The sequence below is a fragment of the Carassius auratus genome, chromosome 44 (assembly GCF_003368295.1).
Source record: "Carassius auratus strain Wakin chromosome 44, ASM336829v1, whole genome shotgun sequence".
Lineage (NCBI taxonomy): Eukaryota > Metazoa > Chordata > Actinopteri > Cypriniformes > Cyprinidae > Carassius > Carassius auratus.
Window position 1 is genome coordinate 10,728,014 of NC_039286.1, and position 21,704 is coordinate 10,749,717.

At 36.5% G+C, this 21,704-nt stretch overlaps 1 long non-coding RNA gene across 2 annotated transcripts in view; it reads right to left on the reverse strand.

The window, feature by feature from the left end:
* Positions 1 to 948: 948 nt before the first annotated feature.
* LOC113062455 (uncharacterized) overlaps positions 949 to 21,704 on the reverse strand; it is a 60,804-nt gene continuing 40,048 nt past the window's right edge. Inside the window, exons 1-3 of one of the 2 annotated variants that reach the window (XR_003278534.1) lie at positions 12,188 to 12,228; positions 1,578 to 1,873; positions 949 to 1,084 (exon numbers count right to left, since the gene is read on the reverse strand). This is a non-coding gene — a long non-coding RNA (uncharacterized LOC113062455). Of the gene's footprint in view, positions 1,085 to 1,577; positions 1,874 to 12,187; positions 12,229 to 21,704 lie in introns of those variants that run through there. The other variant, XR_003278535.1, reaches the window with a different exon arrangement.

Consider the following 21,704-nt stretch of genomic DNA (forward strand, 5'->3'; position numbering starts at 1 on the left):
AGTTACCCCTATAAGTCATGCTTCAATTAATTATATTTTATTGTTATTTATGTTATATTGTTGGAACATACCTACCCCAAACTGGAAAGATATGTCAGGAAGGGTTGGTGATTTCTGATGTGTTCAGAATCTGAAACGATATTGCAGATCATAAGTAAAAGTAAAGAGTTAGATTTTTATAAAATATTTCTGACTTAAATTTCCCCCCTAAAATCTAAGCATTAAATTCAGCAAAAAAAAAAAAAAAAGCACACTGAGAAGAATGTGAAATATTTTATGTATAATGGTGGTTAAAACCCTGGCTGAGAAGGTAACAAAAGCATAAACATACTAGAAGATAGCAAATTTTGCTTATCACAAAGCAGACAAGTTACTAGCAGGTAAAGAGAAGCATGATGTCACTAGCAGGTGAGTAGATGATGCTGATGTCACTAGCAGGTGAGTAGATGATGCTGATGTCACTAGCAGGTGTGTAGATGATGCTGATGTCACTAGCAGGTGAGTAGAAGATGCTGATGTCACTAGCAGGTAAGTAGATGATGCTGATGTCACTGGCAGGTGTGTAGATGATGCTGATGTCACTAGCAGGTGTGTAGATGATGCTGATGTCACTGGCAGGTGTGTAGATGATGCTGATGTCACTAGCAGGTGAGTAGATGATGCTGATGTCACTAGCAGGTGTGTAGATGATGCTGATGTCACTAGCAGGTGAGTAGATGATGCTGATGTCACTGGCCGGTGTGTAGATGATGCTGATGTCACTAGCAGGTAAGTAGATGATGCTGATGTCACTGGCAGGTGTGTAGATGATGCTGATGTCACTAGCAGGTGTGTAGATGATGCTGATGTCACTAGCAGGTGTGTAGATGATGCTGATGTCACTAGCAGGTGTGTAGATGATGCTGATGTCACTGGCAGGTGTGTAGATGATGCTGATGTCACTGGCCAGTGTGTAGATGATGCTGATGTCACTGGCAGGTGTGTAGATGATGCTGATGTCACTGGCAGGTGTGTAGATGATGCTGATGTCACTAGCAGGTGTTTTTTCCAGCTCCTTAATTTTTTCCATGCCTCAGCAAGAGCACTTAATAAAGCAAACAACAATACATGTATTATTTTGTGTTAAACATAACACTTTAATAAAAACAATTCAATAATTTTGAAAAGTTACTATCACATTTATGCAATAATATACCAGTTACTCAGAACATCAATTCAAAGTTAAATAACCTACAAACCATTAAAAAATAATTTGAATTCTGCTTGTACAACAGATGTTTGTTCAACTGCTCGTATTTTCTACATTGTTGTGGATTTTATTGATAACTTTAAATGTCTTTGTTAATTCTGTGTGACTTAAGCCAGAAAGAGAGCAGTATAAAAGGGTGATGGCAAAAGTATAAACACACCGCTTGACTAGCCTGCTCGACTGTTAGCATAACTGCTACCATGTGCTACATTAAATGTAAACGTTACATCTAACAATACAAATAAAACATACTATATTTGATTAATGTCTATAGTTGCCGATAAGCTATTAATATAAGTTATTGTTTTAGTTAACACATTACACTCACCTGGGACTGGACGGCTGTTGTAATCGTGCTCCTGCACCATCTCGACATGTAATGCTCTGCACCACAAACAGCCCGTTTTGACGCGTGATTTAACGTCTCCGCAACTTTTCCACGCAAAACTGGAAGTCACAGCCCACGGTGCGAGATCGACTGTACTCCGGTTGGACACGGACCTCATCCTCCATGAAGTTCTTAGCACACACTAAAGTACCTTTCCTCACAGTAATTTCCGCCTCCTCCTCTCGCTGTATAGCCCAATTTCAAAGCTTTTTTTTTTTTTCGTCGGTGGGAAAACCCTGAAATGATAAATACGGTTTTTTTTGTTTAGTTTTTTTGAATTAGAACACAAAGGCACACTATACACATCTGAATACTTTTGGTCTCTGCCATTTTTCGGCAAGAGAATGAACTCTATAGCGCTTTCACTGGAAAATAACTTGAGATCTGGGATTCGGAGCGAGTTCGCAAAACATTTGATTCAGATCGGGAATCGAAGTGCGTTTCACGAATCATTTGATCGGGCCTTCGGAGTTCGCAAAACATTTGATTCAGATCGGGACTCCGAAAGCGTTTCGCGAATCATTTGATCAGGGCTTCAGAGTTTGCAAAACATTTGATTCAGATCTGGACTCCGAATTGCATTTCATGAATCATTTGATCCGGGCTTCGGAGTTCGCAAAACATTTGATTCAGATCTGGACTCCGAAAGCGTTTCGCGAATCATTTGATCGGTGCTTCAGAGTTTGCAAAACATTTGATTCAGATCTGGACTCCGAATTGCATTTCGTGAATCATTTGATCGGGCCTTCGGAGTTCGCGAAACATTTGATTCAGATCGGGACTCCGAAAGCGTTTCGCGAATCATTTGATCAGGGCTTCAGAGTTTGCAAAACATTTGATTCAGATCTGGACTCCGAAAGCGTTTCGCGAATCATTTGATCGGGGCTTCGGAGTTTGCAAAACATTTGATTCAGATCTGGACTCCGAATTGCATTTCGTGAATCATTTGATCGGGGCTTCGGAGTTTGCAAAACATTTGATTCAGATCGGGAATCGAAGCGCGTTTCGTGAATCATCTGAGATCACGTCTTTCGAGCGGATTTGCAAAACATTTGATTCTATCATGTACTTGTCTATATCAACTTTTAATAAAGAGAAAAGAGGTTTAGAGACAGATTTTTGTTAAAAGCCTGTTAGTAATCCCACAGTTCATAGCATCAGTAACTGTATAATTTAGTAAGGGAAAATTAAAACAAAATAGGATGAGTTTCAATTTTTATTTTATTTTTGTAGCAATGGTCATCTTAATCTCTGTGCAGTGTTCAGGGTATTTCAGGACCCCTAATTAAATTCTAATTCTAATACTGGATCATACAAGTGTTTATTTGAGTTGAATATTTCGATATTCATGTAAAGAAATGAAACCATAATTTGATAAGTTTACATTTACATTTGTTAATTTAGCAGACGCTTTTATCCAAAGCGACTTATAAATGAGGATAAAAAACAAAAGCAACAAAAAGAGCAACTAAAGTTTATAAGCGAGAGTAAACAAGATTCATGCAAAATGAAGGCTGATATTGTCGGATATGTTAAGAAATAATATAAAATAAAAATGCTAAAAAATTTTGCCAAAATATTTGACTCAAAAAGTCCAGATGATTCAAGCTGTTCGTGACTGTGAGTGTAACAGCAGCAGCAGAGATTATTAACCGTAAATGAAAAAATGTTTCAACTCTGATTCCTCCATTTAAAAAAATAAATAGAAATGTAGCAAAACATTAGATTCAGATGATATGTAGAACTCTCTGTGATTATCAGTGTCAGACTGTGTGTGTTGTTTTGTCCGCGGCTCGTGGGACAGGCGTACTACTCTGACTGTGACATCATCATCCTGGGGAGGGACTTTGAGAGGATTCAGATCATCCCAGGAGCCAAACACGGGAACACACACACACACACACACATGCATGTGAAGCTGTCTTATTGCTCTCATGGTACCGTGATGTCATACTTGATATGACATACTTGATATATTCAATACAAAAATTAAAAACATTTTAACAACTGAATGGACAAAGGTAGGCGAGACCATGCTACATTGTGAACTGTAACAAATCAGGGAAACTGTTAGGCAAGACTAAATGATTTGAGTTGGATATTGTGTAGAGATTATGTTGTGAATGGCATCTCTCTCCAGAACAGAAATCCATAATATTGGCAGTATGCAGGGTGCAGACACTGGTGATGGACTGTGATGAGACACAGGTGTGGGACAGATCGTGCCCAGGGCTGAATCTGGGTGTCTTATGCCGCGTTTCCACCGAAATTACCCGGAACATTTGTACCAGGAACTTTTTTTCCCAAGAATTAAGATGGACATTTTAACAACGTCTGCCAATGACATCTTTTTGATGTCTTTTCAAGGAGTTATTGCTGGGTGTGATTCCCGAAACGTGCTTCGGAGTCCCGATCTGAGTCAAATGTTTTGCAAACTCACTCCAAATTCCTGATCCCAAATATTTCTGATAACTGCTGATAACGCCCCATTCAATCGAGTGATAACGTTCGAATCGGGTGGAATCACTCCCACCCAGCAATAACTCGTTGAAAAGACATCAAAAAGATGTCATTGGCGGACGTCGTTAAAATGTCCATCTTAATTCTAAAGCCTTACATTTAATTTCAAGAATACATTAATTATTAGGCTACATAAAAAATTAATTATAGGCCTATTATTAGCCTATTAATAATAACTCTCAAAATAGGACAACTAACAAAAAAGTAACAACAAAACACATTTAATAATACGTCAGATATAGGCCATAAAACAAAAACGAAAAAAAAATATATATCTATTTAATATATATCTATTCATTTTTATCACCTTTGTCTGTTCATTATCATAAAAAACAGTAACTTTAAACACAAACACACACTGCTCAGTTTTTATGTAGTAAAATCTGTACCGTTATTACATTGTTTATTATTATTATTATTATTATTATTATTATTATTTATCATATATTTATTTGACCCTCTAACTGTAGCACTCACTATTCTAAATCTACTCTTAAAAAAAAAAAAAAAAAAAACTAGATCGGGACTCCCAAGCGCGTTTCTCGAATCATTTGAGATCACTTCGGAGTGAGTTTGCAAAAGATTTGTTTCAGATCGGGACTCCAAAGCGCCTTTCGCGAATTATTTGGGATCAGGAATTTGGAGTGTGTTTGCAAAACATTTGACTCAGATCGGGACTCCGAAGCACATTTCGCGAATCACTCCCACCCAGCAATAACTCCTTGAAAAGATATCAAAAAGATGTCATTGGCGGAGGTCGTTAAAATGTCCATCTTAATTCTAAATCCTTACATTTACTTTCAAGAATACATTAATTATTAGGCTACATAAAAATTTAACTATAGGCCTATTATTAGCCTATTAATAGTTACTCTCAAAATAGGACAACTAACAAAAAAGTAACAACAAAACACATTTAATAATACGTCAGATATAGGCCATAAAACAAAAACGAATATATATATATATATATATATATATATATATATATATATATATATATATATATATATATATATATATATATATATATATATATTCGTTTTTATCAACTTTGTCTGTTCATTATCATAAAAAACTGTAAAGTTAAACACAAACACACACTGCTCAGTTTTTATGTAGTAAAATCTGTACCGTTAATCGTTATCACCTTACTGCCCTGATGTAAAACATTTTCTTTTATGTGGATATTGGAAGCGAGTGAAGTACGTAAATAATATTTACAGAATATTTTGATTTTGTGTTGAATGAGAGACCCAACTTTAGTTTCAGTTTCATTCTAGCCTAAAATGATCATTCATTTTGGCTTGTGAATTCATATCTTTTAATTATATTTTCTAAATACTTTTAAATTCAAAGGATTTGTTGTGGAGCGAGAGGAACTTAAATAGCCTAACTATGTTTACATTGTTTATTATTATTATTATTATTTATCATATGTTTATTTGACCCTCTAACTTTAGCACTCACTATTCTAAATATACTCTTAAAAAAACCTAGATCGGGACTCCGAAGCAAATCATTTGAGATCAGAATTTCAGAGTGAGTTTGCAAAATATTTGATTCAGATCGGGACTCCGAAGCGCCTTTCGCGAATTATTTGGGATCAGGAATTTGGAGTGAGTTTGCAAAACATTTGACTCAGATCAGGACTCCGAAGCACGTTTCGGGAATCACACCCAGCAATAACTCCTTGAAAAGACATCAAAAAGACATCATTGGCAGACGTTGTTAAAATGTCCATCTTAATTCTAAAGCCTTACATTTAATTTCAAGAATACATTAATTATTAGGCTACGTAAAAACTTAATTATAGGCCTATTATTAGCCTATTAATAATTACTCTCAAAATAGGACAACTAACAAAAAAGTAACAACAAAACACATTTAATAATACGTCAGATATAGGCCATAAAACAACAACGAAAAAAAATATATATATTTAATATATATCTATTCATTTTTATCACCTTTGTCTGTTCATTATAATAAACAAACAGTAACTTTAAACACAAACACACACTGCTCAGTTTTTATGTAGTAAACTCTGTACCGTTAAGCGTTATCACCTTACTGCCCTGATGTAAAACATTTTCTTTTATGTGGATATTGGAAGCGAGTGAAGCACGTAAATAATATTTACAGAAAAAAAATGATTTTGTTTGGAATGAGAGACCCAACTTTAGTTTCAGTTTCATTCTAGCCTAAAATGATCATTCATTTTGGCTTGTGAATTTATATCTTTTAATTATATTTTCTAAATACTGTTAAATTCAAAGGATTTGTTGTGGAGCGAGAGGAACTTAAATAGCCTAACTATGTTTACATTGTTTATTATTATTATTATTATTATTTATCATATATTTATTTGACCCTCTAACTTTAGCACTCACTATTCTAAATCTACTCTTAAACAATAAAAAAAAAAAAAAAAAACCTAGATCGGGACTCCGAAGCAAATCATTTGAGATCAGGACTTCTGAGTGAGTTTGCAAAATATTTGATTCAGATCGGGACTCCAAATCGCGTTTCGCTAATTATTTGAGATCAGGACTTCGGAGTGAGTTAGCAAAACATTTGATAGATCGGGACTCTGAAGCGCATTTCGCGAATCATTTGAGATCACTTCGGAGTGAGTTTGCAAAAGATTTGATTCAGATCGTGACTCCAAAGCGCCTTTCGCGAATTATTTGGGATCAGGAATTTGGAGTGAGTTTGCAAAACATTTGACTCAGATCAGGACTCCGAAGCACGTTTTGCGAATCACTCCCACCCAGCAATAACTCCTTGAAAAGACATCAAAAAGATGTCATTGGCGGACGTCGTTAAAATGTCCATCTTAATTCTAAAGCCTTACATTTAATTTCAAGAATACATTAATTATCAGGCTACATAAACATTTAATTATAGGCCTATTATTAGCCTATTAATAGTTACTCTCAAAATAGGACAACTAACAAAAAAGTAACAACAAAACACATTTAATAATACGTCAGATATAGGCCATAAAACAAAAAGGAATATATATATATATATATATATATATATATATATATATATATATATATATATATATATATATATATATATAATATATATATCTATTCATTTTTATCAACTTTGTCTGTTCATTATCATAAAAAACAGTAACTTTAAACACAAACACACTGCTCAGTTTTTATGTAGTAAAATCTGTACCGTTAAGCGTTATCACCTTACTGCCCTGATGTAAAACATTTTCTTTTATGTGGATATTGGAAGCGAGTGAAGTACGTAAATAATATTTACAGAATATTTAGATTTTTTGTTGAATGAGAGACCCAACTTTAGTTTCAGTTTCATTCTAGCCTAAAATGATCATTCATTTTGGCTTGTGAATTCATATCTTTTAATTATATTTTCTAAATACTTTTAAATTCAAAGGATTTGTTGTGGAGCCAGAGGAACTTAAATAGCCTAACTATGTTTACATTGTTTATTATTATTATTATTATTTATCATATGTTTATGTTCACTCGATTTCAGAGCCGCTAACTAGATGAAATAATACTGTGATAAAGATAAAGCATATTTATAATCATCGAGGCTCCTGCAGACGTATGTTTTAGGAAGATTGTCCAGGGTTTATTTTTTACTCTTTTCTTTTACCTGCCACCGTTCGACTCGGACACAAACACAAGATATTTTAATTTGATGAAGGTCATGGTGTTCTTCTTCAAAATATATTCTCTTAATAGTTCATTCTATTCCTCGCCCCTTTGGCAGATATCTTTGCTTGTGTTAAGAGAATGAATGTTATTCTGCAGTGTCTGGCTCACTCCACTCTCGGATAGTTCTGCCGTCTTTGCTGATCTCCATCCGAACACAGCGTTGACCTTCTTCACCAGCTCTTGACCGCCATCTCTGATCCTGCGTGCGATCTCAGAGATGTGTGTGTGTGTGTGTGTGTGTGCAGACCTGCGGAGACCCGGCTCTGACACACACATCCATCTGCAGATCTATACGCTCCAGACAGCACCACGTCTCCGCTCTCCTTCACCTAGAGCCAGAACAGATCAGCGCTAAACACACACTGAAGGACTAAACACACACACCGAACGCTTCGTCACCTTGCACTGGATGTGAATCCTGTTCCCTTCCTTCCACATCTCCGTCTGCAGAGACTGTCCCGGATACACCGGCTTCACGAAACGCACCTGAAGCACAGATCAGGGTTATTAACAGAAATTCATTAATTAGATGATGTGCAATCAATTTGGACGGAGAATAAACATCACTATTATTGTGATAAATGAGAAAAGCATTGAATAGACATTACAGAAAGAATTTTTACAAATACATTTTTATATTAACCTTTGCATAAATAATACAAATTATAAATAATATTGAAATGATACTTTAAATATGAAACTGCGCCAGTAGGTGGCCGCGAGTGAGTCATTAAATCACTCAGAAATTATTCCGTAATGAAGGAGTCACTGAATCACTGACTGATTCGTTCAAAGCTGTAGATTAATTCAGTAATGAATCACCGCTGTGTGTTTCTCAGCTGTGAAACAGTGCTGCTGGTGTGAAATTGCTAAACTAAACCATACTTTGGGAGTTCGTAGCGGGTTCGCAAATCATTTGAGTCAGTTCGGGACAGGGCCGTGCACAGACCTTTTGAGGGGCATGTGCTGAACCTGAAAAAGGGCACCCTCCTCCCTTTTTTTATATCAAGATTATTTAGTAAGTTTTTTTGTCAGTATTATTTGTAGGGTCCTGTGTTTGTGAATTGCTCTTGTGTACTTAAATTGCATTTATAGAGAAAAAAAAAAAAAAACTTGGCTCATACATAAACATGCAAATTAGCTTATAAAACCAAACAGAAACAAAAATATTTTTTATTGAACTTTATGCACTTTTTTTATTAACTTTGCAAAGAACAAAATTATATATATATATATATATATATATATATATATATATATATATATATATATATATATATATTAGCTATTCTGTTAGGTTTTATAAGCTAATTTGTATTATTTGGTTAACATGATTATGAATGACATTGAGAAGTTGCAGTGAAAAGCATTTCTGAAGGATCACGTGACACTGAAGAGTACTGAACTGGAGTAATGATGATGCTGAAAATTCAGCTTTGATCACAAAAATAAATTACATTTTAAAATATATTCAAATAGAAAACGGTTATTTAAAATTGTAAAAATATTACACAATATTACTTTTTTGCTGTATTTTGGATCAAATAAATGAAGCATTGGAATGAATCAAGAGTTACATTCTGCATGATAAAATATAAAGATTTCAGTGATCTTCAATTTTTTTTTTTAGTTACTACTACATTACTGTGGTAAAACCATGTTTTACAACATTTTATACACGTGAGGACGAACGGAGAGTATACCATAACATGATATACTAAATGTTAATAAATTAAGTGTATCAGCAATCATAAATCAAAGAAGAAATTTCATAGAAATATGTTATCTAGGTGACGAGGATCCCTCGTCGCTTTGTGTAAGTTCCAGTATGAAACAGCGGGGGGCGCACCTGTTATGATTTTCCGATGGTACAAACAAATTATATGTTGTTGTATTACTTATCAATATATAGTTTTTGACCAGCAAATGTCTGCAAATGTGATTTTTTTTTTTTTTTTTGTCCGTCATTAAAACGGCGACAGCGCCTGCCGCTGCCGGCATCACATTACGTTTTCATCTAACAGTTACAGGTTACAAAATAGTTTTTGTAGCTATATAGACGGAGCGCTCAGTTTTTCCTGTGTTAAATGCATTTTGCCAAAATCGCATTTTATAAAAGATGAAATGCTACTGTATGCACGGGCTATTTAATTGTTGGCTATGTATTGGCTATGACTAGATGGCAAATGCTAGCCCTCTCTCTCAGGCGACATCCCACATGTCAGTCAGACATCAAATAAATAAAATATGAGCCTTTATATACATAGTGTTTAGTAGTACTTATTCAAACAAGATATTTATTTACCCTTCGCAAAACTTTGTTCAGCTCAGCTGTTGTCTACTGTGCGGCTGCTGTGGAACTTCAGTTGGTTCAATGAATATGGGGGGGGGGGAGTTATCAGCTTACTGACAGCTTGAGGATCGAATAAGATTTACAGAAGCTCGTTTTAAGAACTTTAATTTGCTAAATATTTGTAAAACAGACAGACAGGCGTAAAGGGTAACCAATAGCATTGATAAAAAATAATAATAATAATAATAAAAAAAAAACACCACTAAAAAAAGGGCACTTCGCAGTGTAAGGGCATGTGCTCTGCACAGGTTGAGCCCTACCTGTGCACGTGCCTGGTTCGGGAGTTCAAAGCGGGATCGCGAATCATTTGAGTCATTTCGAGAGTTCGTAGCGGGATCGCGAATCATTTGAGTCAGTTCGAGAGTTCGTAGCGGGATCGCAAATCATTTGAGTCATTTCGAGAGTTCGTAGCGGGATCGCGAATCATTTGAGTCATTTCGAGAGTTCGTAGCGGGAGCGCGAATCATTTGAGTCATTTCGAGAGTTCGTAGCGGGAGCGCGAATCATTTGAGTCATTTCGAGAGTTCGTAGCGGGATCGCGAATCATTTGAGTCATTTCGAGAGTTCGTAGCGGGATCGCGAATCATTTGAGTCATTTCGAGAGTTCGTAGCGGGATCGCGAATCATTTGAGTCATTTCGAGAGTTCGTAGCTGGATCGAGAATCATTTGAGTCATTTCGAGAGTTCGCAGCGGGATCGCGAATCATTTGAGTCATTTCGAGAGTTCGTAGCGGTTAGGGAACATCTAGGTGGACACACACACACACACACACACACACACACGGTGTCCAAACAACATCAAGGTCTTTATAAACTGTTACAGCACTTACTCAGATTGACAAGATTGCAGTTTGAAGTTTAGGAATTAGTTTTATTAATTTTTTTTAATGTTTATGTCAGTTTTAATAATTTTAGCATTTCAACTTTTTTTAAAAAAGAAGAAGCTTTAATTCAATTACAGAAAACTGTTTTTAGTAGTTTCAGTCTTAGTTAACAACAATGACACATAGTTGGTTGCTTTGGGAATGAATTATTAGTTAGGAATAAAAGTTTAACTGTGTGTGCTTATTTTACATATTTATTTTTTTAAATAAAATGTAAAAATTATATATGTTTTGTACGAGTTTCTGTCTTCTGCTGAATGCTAAAAAGATGATGCTTTAAACACCAAACGGTTGATGGTACCCATTCACTTCCATAGTATTTCTTCCTGTAGCACAGAAGTCAATGGGTGCCGTCAACGGTTCGCTCTCAAAAAAACATCTTCTTTAGTGTTCAACAGAAAAAAAAAACACTTGTTCAGGCTGAGGAAGAGTAAACGATCGCATGATTTGATTGTTTGATTCCTCTCACACAAACAATACAGTTATATGAGTGTTAATCTAAACTGTGTTTGAATATGAAGCACTTTGTGTGTGAAGACATTTGTGAATCAACCAATCAACTGTCACTCGATTTCAGAGCCGCTAACTAGAATAAGATCACAGCTACTTTTAATTTCAGTATAAATATGGAGTTGAACACAAGGCTTGATGAACTAATACTTTGATAAAGATAAAGCATATTTATAATCATCAAGGCTCCTGCAGACGTATGTCTTAGGAAGATTGTCCAGGGTTTATTTTTTACTCTTTTCTTTTACCTGCCACCGTTCGACTCGGACACAAACACAAGATATTTTAATGTGATGAAGGTCATGGTGTTCTTCTTCAAAATATATTCTCTTAATAGTTCATTCTATTCCTCGCCCCTTTGGCAGATATCTTTGCTTGTGTTAAGAGAATGAATGTTATTCTGCAGTGTCTGGCTCACTCCAATCTCGGATAGTTCTGCCGTCTTTGCTGATCTCCATCCGAACACAGCGTTGACCTTCTTCACCAGCTCCTGACCGCCATCTCTGATCCTGCGTGCGATCTCAGAGATGTGTGTGTGTGTGTGTGTGTGTGTGTGTGTGTGTGTGTGCAGACCTGCGGAGACCCGGCTCTGACACACACATCCATCTGCAGATCCATATACGCTCCAGACAGCACCACGTCTCCGCTCTCCTTCACCTAGAGCCAGAACAGATCAGCGCTAAACACACACTGAAGGACTAAACACACACACCGAACGCTTCGTCACCTTGCACTGGATGTGAATCCTGTTCCCTTCCTTCCACATCTCCGTCTGCAGAGATTGTCCCGGATACACCGGCTTCACGAAACGCACCTGAAGCACAGATCAGGGTTATTAACAGAAATTCATTAATTAGATGATGTGCAATCAATTTGGACGGAGAATAAACATCACTATTATTGTGATAAATGAGAAAAGCATTGAATAGACATTACAGAAAGAATTTTTACAAATACATTTTTATATTAACCTTTGCATAAATAATACAAATTATAAATAATATTTAAATGATACTTTAAATATGAAACTGCGCCAGTAGGTGGCCGCGAGTGAGTCATTAAATCACTCAGAAATTATTCCGTAATGAAGGAGTCACTGAATCACTGACTGATTCGTTCAAAGCTGTAGATTAATTCAGTAATGAATCACCGCTGTGTGTTTCTCAGCTGTGAAACAGTGCTGCTGGTGTGAAATTGCAAATCATTTGAGTCGGTTCGGGAGTTCAAAGCGGGATCGCGAATCATTTGAGTCATTTCGAGAGTTCGTAGCGGGATCGCGAATCATTTGAGTCAGTTCGAGAGTTCGTAGCGGGATCGCGAATCATTTGAGTCATTTCGATAGTTCGTAGCGGGATCGCGAATCATTTGAGTCATTTCGAGAGTTCGTAGCGGGAGCGCGAATCATTTGAGTCATTTCGAGAGTTCGTAGGGGGATCGCGAATCATTTGAGTCATTTCGAGAGTTCGTAGCGGGATAGCGAATCATTTGAGTCATTTCGAGAGTTCGTAGCGGGATAGCGAATCATTTGAGTCATTTCGAGAGTTCGTAGCGGGAGCGCAAATCATTTGAGTCATTTCGAGAGTTCGTAGGGGATCGCGAATCATTTGAGTCATTTCGAGAGTTCATAGCGGTTAGGGAACATCCAGGTGGACACACACACACACACACACACACACACACACACACACACACGGTGTCCAAACAACATCAAGGTCTTTATAAACTGTTACAGCACTTACTCAGATTGACAAGATTGCGGTTTGAAGTTAAGGAATTAGTTTTATTAATTTTTTTAATGTTTATGTCAGTTTTAATAATTTTAGCATTTCAACTTTAAAAAAAAAAAAAAAAAGCTTTAATTAAATTACAGAAAACTGTTTTTAGTAGTTTCAGTCTTAGTTAACAACAATGACACATAGTTGGTTGCTTTGGGAATGAATTACTAGTTAGGAATAAAAGTTTAACTGTGTGTGCTTATTTTACATATATATTTTTTTAAATAAAATGTAAAAATTATATATGTTTTGTACGAGTTTCTGTCTTCTGCTGAATGCTAAAAAGATGATGCTTTAAACACCAAACAGTTGATGGTACCCATTCACTTCCATAGTATTTCTTCCTGTAGCACAGAAGTCAATGGGTGCCGTTCACGAAACGCACCTGAAGCACAGATCAGGGTTATTAGCAGAAATTCATTAATTAGATTATGTGCAATCAATTTGGACGGAGAATAAACATCACTATTATTGTGATAAATGAGAAAAGCATTGAATAGATATTACAGAAAGAATTTTTACAAATAAATTTTTATATTAACCTTTGCATAAATAATACAAATTATAATATTGAAATGATACTTTAAATATGAAACTGCGCCAGTAGGTGGCCGCGAGTCATTAAATCACTCAGAAATTATTCCGTAATGAAGGAGTCACTGAATCACTGACTGATTCGTTCAAAGCTGTAGATTAATTCAGTAATGAATCACCACTGTGTGGTTCTCAGCTGTGAAACAGTGCTGCTGGTGTGAAATTGCTAAACTAAACCATACTTTGGGAGTTCGTAGCGGGTTCGCGAATCATTTGAGTCAGTTCGGGAGTTCAAAGCGGGATCTCGAATCATTTGAGTCAGTTCGTGAGTTCGTAGCGGGATCGCGAATCATTTGAGTCATTTCGAGAGTTCGTAGCGGGTTCGCGAATCATTTGAGTCATTTCGAGAGTTCGTAGCGGGATCGCGAATCATTTGAGTCATTTCGAGAGTTCGTAGCGGGATCGCGAATCATTTGAGTCATTTCGAGAGTTCGTAGCGGTTAGGGAACATCCAGGTGGACACACACACACACACACACACACACACACACACACGGTGTCCAAACAACATCAAGGTCTTTATAAACTGTTACAGCACTTACTCAGATTGACAAGATTGCAGTTTGAAGTTTAGGAATTAGTTTTATTATTTTTTTTTAATGTTTATGTCAGTTTTAATAATTTTAGCATTTCAACTTTTTTGAAAAAAAAAGAAGCTTTAATTCAATTACAGAAAACTGTTTTTAGTAGTTTCAGTCTTAGTTAACAACAATGACACATAGTTGGTTGCTTTGGGAATGAATTATTAGTTAGGAATAAAAGTTTAACTGTGTGTGCTTATTTTACATATTTATTTTTTTTTAATAAAATGTAAAAATTATATATGTTTTGTACGAGTTTCTGTCTTTTGCTGAACGCTAAAAAGATGATGCTTTAAACACCAAACGGTTGATGGTACCCATTCACTTCCATAGTATTTCTTCCTGTAGCACAGAAGTCAATGGGTGCCGTTCACGAAACGCACCTGAAGCACAGATCAGGGTTATTAACAGAAATTCATTAATTAGATGATGTGCAATCAATTTGGACGGAGAATAAACATCACTATTATTGTGATAAATGAGAAAAGCATTGAATAGATATTACAGAAAGAATTTTTACAAATAAATTTTTATATTAACCTTTGCATAAATAATACAAATTATAATATTGAAATGATACTTTAAATATGAAACTGCGCCAGTAGGTGGCCGCGAGTGAGTCATTAAATCAATCAGAAATTATTCCGTAATGAAGGAGTCACTGAATCACTGACTGATTCGTTCAAAGCTGTAGATTCATTCAGTAATGAATCACCGCTGTGTGGTTCTCAGCTGTGAAACAGTGCTGCTGGTGTGAAATTGCTAAACTAAACCATACTTTGGGAGTTCGTAGCGGGTTCGCGAATCATTTGAGTCATTTCGGGAGTTCAAAGCGGGATCTCGAATCATTTGAGTCAGTTCGTGAGTTTGTAGCGGGATCGCTAATCATTTGAGTCATTTCGAGAGTTCGTAGCGGGTGCGTGAATCATTTGCGTCATTTCGAGAGTTCGTAGCGGGATCGCGAATCATTTGAGTCAGTTCGAGAGTTCGTAGCGGGATCGCGAATCATTTGAGTCATTTCGATAGTTCGTAGCGGGATCGCGAATCATTTGAGTCATTTCGAGAGTTCGTAGCGGGAGCGCGAATCATTTGAGTCATTTCGAGAGTTCGTAGGGGGATCGCGAATCATTTGAGTCATTTCGAGAGTTCGTAGCGGGATAGCGAATCATTTGAGTCATTTCGAGAGTTCGTAGCGGGATAGCGAATCATTTGAGTCATTTCGAGAGTTCGTAGCGGGAGCGCAAATCATTTGAGTCATTTCGAGAGTTCGTAGGGGATCGCGAATCATTTGAGTCATTTCGAGAGTTCATAGCGGTTAGGGAACATCCAGGTGGACACACACACACACACACACACACACACACACACACACACGGTGTCCAAACAACATCAAGGTCTTTATAAACTGTTACAGCACTTACTCAGATTGACAAGATTGCGGTTTGAAGTTAAGGAATTAGTTTTATTAATTTTTTTTAATGTTTATGTCAGTTTTAATAATTTTAGCATTTCAACTTTAAAAAAAAAAAAAAAAGCTTTAATTAAATTACAGAAAACTGTTTTTAGTAGTTTCAGTCTTAGTTAACAACAATGACACATAGTTGGTTGCTTTGGGAATGAATTACTAGTTAGGAATAAAAGTTTAACTGTGTGTGCTTATTTTACATATATATTTTTTTAAATAAAATGTAAAAATTATATATGTTTTGTACGAGTTTCTGTCTTCTGCTGAATGCTAAAAAGATGATGCTTTAAACACCAAACAGTTGATGGTACCCATTCACTTCCATAGTATTTCTTCCTGTAGCACAGAAGTCAATGGGTGCCGTTCACGAAACGCACCTGAAGCACAGATCAGGGTTATTAGCAGAAATTCATTAATTAGATTATGTGCAATCAATTTGGACGGAGAATAAACATCACTATTATTGTGATAAATGAGAAAAGCATTGAATAGATATTACAGAAAGAATTTTTACAAATAAATTTTTATATTAACCTTTGCATAAATAATACAAATTATAATATTGAAATGATACTTTAAATATGAAACTGCGCCAGTAGGTGGCCGCGAGTCATTAAATCACTCAGAAATTATTCCGTAATGAAGGAGTCACTGAATCACTGACTGATTCGTTCAAAGCTGTAGATTAATTCAGTAATGAATCACCACTGTGTGGTTCTCAGCTGTGAAACAGTGCTGCTGGTGTGAAATTGCTAAACTAAACCATACTTTGGGAGTTCGTAGCGGGTTCGCGAATCATTTGAGTCAGTTCGGGAGTTCAAAGCGGGATCTCGAATCATTTGAGTCAGTTCGTGAGTTCGTAGCGGGATCGCGAATCATTTGAGTCATTTCGAGAGTTCGTAGCGGGTTCGCGAATCATTTGAGTCATTTCGAGAGTTCGTAGCGGGATCGCGAATCATTTGAGTCATTTCGAGAGTTCGTAGCGGGATCGCGAATCATTTGAGTCATTTCGAGAGTTCGTAGCGGTTAGGGAACATCCAGGTGGACACACACACACACACACACACACACACACACACACGGTGTCCAAACAACATCAAGGTCTTTATAAACTGTTACAGCACTTACTCAGATTGACAAGATTGCAGTTTGAAGTTTAGGAATTAGTTTTATTATTTTTTTTTAATGTTTATGTCAGTTTTAATAATTTTAGCATTTCAACTTTTTTGAAAAAAAAAGAAGCTTTAATTCAATTACAGAAAACTGTTTTTAGTAGTTTCAGTCTTAGTTAACAACAATGACACATAGTTGGTTGCTTTGGGAATGAATTATTAGTTAGGAATAAAAGTTTAACTGTGTGTGCTTATTTTACATATTTATTTTTTTTTAATAAAATGTAAAAATTATATATGTTTTGTACGAGTTTCTGTCTTTTGCTGAACGCTAAAAAGATGATGCTTTAAACACCAAACGGTTGATGGTACCCATTCACTTCCATAGTATTTCTTCCTGTAGCACAGAAGTCAATGGGTGCCGTTCACGAAACGCACCTGAAGCACAGATCAGGGTTATTAACAGAAATTCATTAATTAGATGATGTGCAATCAATTTGGACGGAGAATAAACATCACTATTATTGTGATAAATGAGAAAAGCATTGAATAGATATTACAGAAAGAATTTTTACAAATAAATTTTTATATTAACCTTTGCATAAATAATACAAATTATAATATTGAAATGATACTTTAAATATGAAACTGCGCCAGTAGGTGGCCGCGAGTGAGTCATTAAATCAATCAGAAATTATTCCGTAATGAAGGAGTCACTGAATCACTGACTGATTCGTTCAAAGCTGTAGATTCATTCAGTAATGAATCACCGCTGTGTGGTTCTCAGCTGTGAAACAGTGCTGCTGGTGTGAAATTGCTAAACTAAACCATACTTTGGGAGTTCGTAGCGGGTTCGCGAATCATTTGAGTCATTTCGGGAGTTCAAAGCGGGATCTCGAATCATTTGAGTCAGTTCGTGAGTTTGTAGCGGGATCGCTAATCATTTGAGTCATTTCGAGAGTTCGTAGCGGGTGCGTGAATCATTTGCGTCATTTCGAGAGTTCGTAGCGGGATCGCGAATCATTTGAGTCATTTCGAGAGTTCTAAGCGGGATCGCGAATCATTTGAGTCATTTCGAGAGTTCGTAGCGGTTAGGGAACATCCAGGTGGACACACACACACACACACACACACACGGTGTCCAAACAACATCAAGGTCTTTATAAACTGTTACAGCACTTACTCAGATTGACAAGATTGCAGTTTGAAGTTTAGTAATTAGTTTTATTATTTTTTTTTAATGTTTATGTCAGTTTTAATAATTTTAGCATTTCAACTTTTTTGAAAAAAAAAGAAGCTTTAATTCAATTACAGAAAACTGTTTTTAGTAGTTTCAGTCTTAGTTAACAACAATGACACATAGTTGGTTGCTTTGGGAATGAATTACTAGTTAGTAATAAAAGTTTAACTGTGTGTGCTTATTTTACATATTTATTTTTTTTAAATAAAATGTAAAAATTATATATGTTTTGTACGAGTTTCTGTCTTTTGCTGAACGCTAAAAAGATGATGCTTTAAACACCAAACGGTTGATGGTACCCATTCACTTCCATAGTATTTCTTCCTGTAGCACAGAAGTCAATGGGTGCCGTCAACGGTTCGCTCTCAAAAAAACATCTTCTTTAGTGTTCAACAGAAAAAAAAAACACTTGTTCAGGCTGAGGAAGAGTAAACGATCGCATGATTTGATTGTTTGATTCCTCTCACACAAACAATACAGTTATATGAGTGTTAATCTAAACTGTGTTTGAATATGAAGCACTTTGTGTGTGAAGACATTTGTCAATCAACCAATCAGCTGTCACTCGATTTCAGAGCCGCTAACTAGAATAAGATCACAGCTACTTTTAATTTCAGTATAAATATGGAGTTGAACACAAGGCTTGATGAACTAATACTTTGATAAAGATAAAGCATATTTATAATCATCAAGGATCCTGCATACGTATGTTTTAGGAAGATTGTCCAGGGTTTATTTTTTACTCTTTTCTTTTACCTGCCACCGTTCGACTCGGACACAAACACAAGATATTTTAATTTGATGAAGGTCATGGTGTTCTTCTTCAAAATATATTCTCTTAATAGTTCATTCTATTCCTCGCCCCTTTGGCAGATATCTTTGCTTGTGTTAAGAGAATGAATGTTATTCTGCAGTGTCTGGCTCACTCCACTCTCGGATAGTTCTGCCGTCTTTGCTGATCTCCATCCGAACACAGTGTTGACCTTCTTCACCAGCTCCTGACCGCCATCTCTGATCCTGCGTGCGATCTCAGAGATGTGTGTGTGTGTGTGTGTGTGCAGACCTGCGGAGACCCGGCTCTGACACACACATCCATCTGCAGATCTATATACGCTCCAGACAGCACCACGTCTCCGCTCTCCTTCACCTAGAGCCAGAACAGATCAGCGCTAAACACACACTGAAGGACTAAACACACACACCGAACGCTTCGTCACCTTGCACTGGATGTGAATCCTGTTCCCTTCCTTCCACATCTCCGTCTGCAGAGATTGTCCCGGATACACCGGCTTCACGAAACGCACATGAAGCACAGATCAGGGTTATTAACAGAAATTCATTAATTAGATGATGTGCAATCAATTTGGACGGAGAATAAACATCACTATTATTGTGATAAATGAGAAAAGCATTGAATAGACATTACAGAAAGAATTTTTACAAATACATTTTTATATTAACCTTTGCATAAATAATACAAATTATAAATAATATTGAAATTATACTTTAAATATGAAACTGCGCCAGTAGGTGGCCGCGAGTGAGTCATTAAATCACTCAGAAATTATTCCGTAATGAAGGAGTCACTGAATCACTGACTGATTCGTTCAAAGCTGTAGATTAATTCAGTAATGAATCACCGCTGTGTGTTTCTCAGCTGTGAAACAGTGCTGCTGGTGTGAAATTGCTAAACTAAACCATACTTCGGGAGTTCGTAGCGGGTTCGCAAATCATTTGAGTCAGTTCGGGAGTTCAAAGCGGGATCGCGAATCATTTGAGTCATTTCGAGAGTTCGTAGCGGGATCGCGAATCATTTGAGTCAGTTCGAGAGTTCGTAGCGGGATCGCGAATCATTTGAGTCATTTCGAGAGTTCGTAGCGGGATCGCGAATCATTTGAGTCATTTCGAGAGTTCGTAGCGGGAGCGCGAATCATTTGAGTCATTTCGAGAGTTCGTAGCGGGAGCGCGAATCCTTTGAGTCATTTCGAGAGTTCGTAGCGGGATCGCGAATCATTTGAGTCATTTCGAGAGTTCATAGCGGTTAGGGAACATCCAGGTGGACACACACACACACACACACACACACGGTGTCCAAACAACATCAAGGTCTTTATAAACTGTTACAGCACTTACTCAGATTGACAAGATTGCGGTTTGAAGTTTAGGAATTAGTTTTATTAATTTTTTTTAATGTTAATGTCAGTTTTAATAATTTTAGCATTTCAACTTTTTTGAAAAAAAAAAAAAAGCTTTAATTCAATTACAGAAAACTGTTTTTAGTAGTTTCAGTCTTAGTTAACAACAATGACACATAGTTGGTTGCTTTGGGAATGAATTACTAGTTAGGAATAAAAGTTTAACTGTGTGTGCTTATTTTACATATTTATTTTTTTAAATAAAATGTAAAAATTATATATGTTTTGTACGAGTTTCTGTCTTCTGCTGAATGCTAAAAAGATGATGCTTTAAACACCAAACGGTTGATGGTACCCATTCACTTCCATAGTATTTCTTCCTGTAGCACAGAAGTCAATGGGTGCCGTCAACGGTTCGCTCTCAAAAAAACATCTTCTTTAGTGTTCAACAGAAAAAAAAAACACTTGTTCAGGCTGAGGAAGAGTAAACGATCGCATGATTTGATTGTTTGATTCCTCTCACACAAACAATACAGTTATATGAGTGTTAATCTAAACTGTGTTTGAATATGAAGCACTTTGTGTGTGAAGACATTTGTCAATCAACCAATCAGCTGTCACTCGATTTCAGAGCCGCTAACTAGAATAAGATCACAGCTACTTTTAATTTCAGTATAAATATGGAGTTGAACACAAGGCTTGATGAACTAATACTTTGATAAAGATAAAGCATATTTATAATCATCAAGGATCCTGCATACGTATGTTTTAGGAAGATTGTCCAGGGTTTATTTTTTACTCTTTTCTTTTACCTGCCACCGTTCGACTCGGACACAAACACAAGATATTTAAATTTGATGAAGGTCATGGTGTTCTTCTTCAAAATATATTCTCTTAATAGTTCATTCTATTCCTCGCCCCTTTGGCAGATATCTTTGCTTGTGTTAAGAGAATGAATGTTATTCTGCAGTGTCTGGCTCACTCCACTCTCGGATAGTTCTGCCGTCTTTGCTGATCTCCATCCGAACACAGCGTTGACCTTCTTCACCAGCTCCTGACCGCCATCTCTGATCCTGCGTGCGATCTCAGAGATGTGTGTGTGTGTGTGTGTGTGTGCAGACCTGCGGAGACCCGGCTCTGACACACACATCCATCTGCAGATCTATATACGCTCCAGACAGCACCACG